This window comes from Hipposideros armiger, unplaced genomic scaffold (genome assembly GCF_001890085.2).
Source record: "Hipposideros armiger isolate ML-2016 unplaced genomic scaffold, ASM189008v1 scaffold_644, whole genome shotgun sequence".
NCBI lineage: Eukaryota > Metazoa > Chordata > Mammalia > Chiroptera > Hipposideridae > Hipposideros > Hipposideros armiger.
In genome coordinates this window covers 131,210-136,647 of record NW_017731994.1, presented here as the reverse complement: position 1 = coordinate 136,647, position 5,438 = coordinate 131,210, and positions in this window count along the sequence as shown.

The window sequence follows — 5,438 nt, the reverse complement described above, 5'->3', positions numbered from 1 at the left end:
TATATATATATATATATATATATATATATATATATATATATATCACCACTGCTAAATTATAACATAATGTGAAGTCCTATAAATGAAATGAATGCAAAATAATATGATTTGTATTTACACAGCAATGCTAAGATAAAAATGCTGTGTAAGATTTTGGAACAATTATTACATAGGCCAATAATAACACATATTGCACATGTTTTTATAAAATCATATTATGGCATTTTTTATTGCTTTTTCAGCCCATTAGCATTATTACTTTTTAGCTAGTCAAAAAAGGATAAGAACGTTCTAGACCTTATATAAGTCATACTGTTGTTTACTATTTTCATCAATAAAAAGGATGATATAAGATCATATTAATTTGGTTTGCAGATACCATTTCTTTTTGAAATATCTGCTTGAAGGTAAGGATTAGAAATCAATTACAACTGAATAGGCAAGTACTGAGACTGAAGTCATCAGAGATAAGTTAGTAGGAATCTATATTTGGGCATAATCAGAGCATGAAGAGAAAGCTCTGTAGATCCAGCTCATCACATTCACTAGGATTTGGGTCCTGCTCATCTCTGTGAGATTTACATTAGCCATTCTGTATAGTCTCACAACCACCTCCACAAAGCTCATTGTTCAGACAAAAGGAACGACCCCGTTCTTCCAGAGGGCTACCATGGCCACTCTTTTTCTTGTTTCTCTATTGCATTTACTCAGCCTCAGTCATTCCACAAAGCATCGTCAACTTTGCAGCCTTCATGGTCACCCTAACATGATCTTCATGTCAAAGTTTAGGATTAGTATTTCAAAAATGTAGTGAGTGACTACCTTTTTACTTTCTCCAGTTTGGTCAGATGTCCTTATTCAAAGCTCTTACTACACACTCTAATGCTTACAATCATAGCATGAACCAAATACTTTTGCATTTATTTTTTATTCATCATTTTATCTTAAGATTGAAACCTTCCTAAGGGAAGTGGGTATATTAATGTTATTAATTTTGTACAAATGATATCTAGCACAATGATTGGTATTAAGCAAGTACCCAACAATTATTTAGTTAATAAATATTTTTTAGATAATAAATATTTTCACTTTGTTTTATTTGGCTACTTATAGGATTAATTTTACTTCTTTTAAATTCCACCCCCCCCCAATTATATAATATGTAACACAAATATTAGTTATATATAGTACATATTATATATAATACATAACAGCTTCTTTACATATAAGATATAGATTTAATAGTTTTTGAAATATTCACTTTAATTCATATTTACCTAATATAGCACAAAAATACTATTCTTACACACTTTCAGATATCAATATACTTGCAGATTCTCCCAATTCAAAAACAACCAATTATAAATTATTTATATTTTCTTACTACATATTGTCTCTCTTTCCACCTGCTTCATATTTTTCCTATATGATTTTATGCATAATAAATTGTTATAGAGCAATTCATATAATTTATATTATATGAATTAAATTATAAATTCATATAATTTACAAAAGTAGGAAAACTTTAACAAAACCTTTTATTTATTTATTTATTTATTTANATGGTGCCAACTTGGGCCAGTGAAGCAACATCCTCCACAACTAGACTGAAGAACAAAAGGACAGCAACTTGTCTGTTCCCCTTCCCCCGAATCCCCAATAAAATCTTTAAAAAAAGGAGTGACTAAAATACATATCTGACAGAGGGCAGTGAAGTGTAGATCCCAAATCCTGTTTTATTCATACTTAATAACCCAATATTTACTTGCTCTCACAAGAGCAAAATAGAATGACATCAAAGACATCAAAGTCTAACTTTTGTACAGTAATACGAAGATGCCAGTATTTTATAACCTTCTTTTCACTTCTTTTACTTTTACACTTATTCACATTTAGAGACATGAAGAAAAGAGTAGTGAAAGTACACTTTGAAGAAGTAATATTAAATAATATTTGACAAGATTGGGGGTGATCAGTGTGATATGGTAAAAAGCAGATTCAGGGGAAAATTGTTGAACATATTACATAACATGCAAACATATGTTGTGAACATATTACATGACATTTGCATTTTCTGCTGAAGACTAGCACCTGCAGAGGCATTGAGTTTCAATACAGGGGTATTTAAGAAGTAGATTCTTGTTTAAGAAGTAGATTCTTAGATAAATGACACACAAAAAGGCCTACTAATAAAGCTATTAATTAATAACTAAATAAAATGGTCTAATGGGCAGAAATTGTTGGTGGGATGGGTGAGCGGAGGGGAGGAAATTAAGAGCTAAACAGGAGTGAAATAAAGGTTAAAACAATATTAGTTGTTGATTAATTAAACATCACAGATGAAGAAGAAGAAGGAGTCAAATTATAAGTATAAATTTTATAGGCTAGGAAACCTGGAGAAATATATTGTCATTATGAAAATTAAGGAGTCATAATGAGGCTCTAGTTTTAAATGAATGTGATTAGATCAGTTTCATCTATATTAAACTCAAGTTAATACTGGAAAATGAGCATAAAAAGAGTCAAAGGAAAGTTGAAAAATTTTAGAAAGATGACAGAAGGAGGTCTGGGGTAGGTTGGGGAATTTTTTAAAAAGATATTTAGAAGAAAAATGTTGACAAAATTTTGGGAAATATCCACTGTGAGAACAGGACCTGAGGAATACAGAAAAGTAATGCAAGTACCAGAAAGTAATAAACAAGTATAGGAAATTAATAGGGTACATATATTAAATATGCTTGTACATAGAAGAGGAGAAAATTTCTGGGAGATAATGATTCATTGCTCCAAATGCTCCTGATGTGAATGCAGGGGCATAAAAACATAGATCCAAAATATGAATTAAATATAATGATTACATTATATGCTAGAAATAGCATAGGGGAAAGTTATATTTACCATTAATGTTAAAATATTCATTTTCAAATTAGCACCAACTGCTTTTAAAAAATACCAGCGCCTTGTGAAATGTGCCATAATATAAACTATTAATCATTCCCTTGAAATTTTAGAGACTAGAGAAAAATATGCAAAGTGACTATGCATCATATTGACATTGCATATCCAAGAAATTAATACTCATTCTATTCTTAGTATCAAAGTTGTTTGATTTTAATTATTTAAAATGCACTCAAATTGTGAATAGAATCTTATGTACATGCCCTCACCAAGTATCTGCCTGTATTTTAATTTTGTTTCATCTAAACTTACCTTTTTATTATTTCGATAAATATTGAAAAGATATTGTTATTTCAAATCTAAATACATTGCAATGGATCTTAAAATACATTTTCTTACAAAACCATATGAACCATATCATATCAAACAAGATTAGGCAAGAACCCCCATTATACCCTTCGCATACTCAAATTATTAGGAATTTTTTTAAATAACCTATTATTAAGTATTTAAATGTATGTTCTCATGTTAATATTTAGACATGTTAATATGGCAGAGTATAATAATTCCTCATGCATCACTCAGCCATAACAATTACCATCTTGTGGCAAAAATTATTTTATACTTTTACCTTCTCTAACCAAATTATTTTGAAGAAAATCACAGATATCTAATTTAATTAAATTTCTAAATATTTCCACATACAAGTCTACAAAATAAGGTCTCATGTTACATAACCTAAGCATTATTATTATTGTGCTTAAAAAATGTTAATTGCTTCATAAATTTTACACACACACTCACTCACAGAGTTATTGTTGTTTATTTGTATAATGCTTCAAATAAAACCTATAAATTGAAATAGGTTGGTTTATTGCAAAGTTGTTTTTAATATATCGGTGCTTTCTCTAGCTCTTTATTTTGCCTGGAATAGGTAAGCCTCCCCGTTTCCAAGAAACCCCTGCCCTTGCGCCTGGCCCTTGCCTGACTCCTGTGAGATGAGCTCTAAGCCCTTGAAATATTTTTCCTGATAAGTGTTTCTGGTTGTTTTGTTTTGTTTTGTTTTCAATGCCTCTCACCTTTGGGCACAGGGCACAGATTTGATAAGAGTATGCTGATGTTATCTTTGGTGAATACCTGTGTTTGCTCTGGGAGTTAGTCTAACCCTCTGAGGTCAAGCAGGCAGACACTGCATGAATATGTTACAGACCTCCAATAAATACCTCGGACACATAGCCTCAGGTGAGTTTTCCTTGTTGGTAAAGGTTTGCCCACGTCACACATCATTGCTGGGAGAATCAAGGTATTTGATTCTCCCAAATACATCTAGGTATTTCCCTGGGAGCTTGTGCCCATCTCTCTCAGATTTTGCCCCATGTGCCTTTCCCTTTGCTTATTTTAATCTTTATACTTTTACTGTAATGGTACTGTGTTTGCACCATGAGTATAACAGCTTCTCTGAGTCCTGAGAGTTCTAAGGAGTCATTGAGCCTGACGGTATTATTGGGGAGTCCCAACACACTGTGCCATTTATAATTGAAGTTTCTAGCTCGTCTAGGCTACATTATCAGAGGAGTATAAAAACCCTCACAGGGAACATCTGCCCCTTGAGTTGTCTCCAAACCAAATTTATCACACAAATGTTATCTGTTCAATATCAAGATTAGAGTCCTTATGAGAAGAAAATGGCACTTGGGGAGTTGTATCATAAGCCTCTTGTTCTCCTCAAATTTGCCTGAACTCTTTTCTGGCTATATTGCCTTATTTGCCGTTTTAAAATCCTGATATGATTATGCTCTGAGTATTATTGTGAATACTTTCAAATTCATAAACCTCAGTGATCTTTACACCTTTATTACAAAATGAACAATTAAACCTAATATTAAAGCATTTGAAATAATGGTACTAAGCATATTGATCGTATAAATAACTTCATAAAAGGAATTGATCTGATTAGGTACATAAAATCCATTTTGTTGTTTTCAAAATGTTTTCATATTTAAAGAGGAAAAATTACTATTAACCTGTGCCTGTATCCATTGATGTCAGAAATGTGTCAGGATACCAAGGAAATGTCATAGCAAGTAAATAAATCCATTGGAAGAAATTCAAACTTTCAATATCATAATATTAAATTGCATGCATAAAAATAAAAATCTTAAAATTATAAAACTAAAAGGAATTTAATAGAAAGTCTTGAATAATTTCATTATCATAGTATTTTGCTAACCCATATTTTCAGTATGTCTAAAGAGCAGAGGTAGAATCCAGTGTTTTTGTTTTTTTTGAAGTTTCTTAATTATAATTTGTTTTCTAAGATTACCACAAAGCAGCTCTATGCAAAATAGAAAGTAATTAAGGAAGTTCTTACTACTCCTGCCCATAGGAGATGAAAGCATCAAAAAATTAATTGAATAATAAATATCACAACAGGGAAACAACATTTTTTGAATATCACCAGCCTCCTGGCTGGAGTCCCAGAAGCAAGTGAACTTATAGTTTGTCAAAGACTGGAAAACAAGCCATAGGTTCTCCTTTAA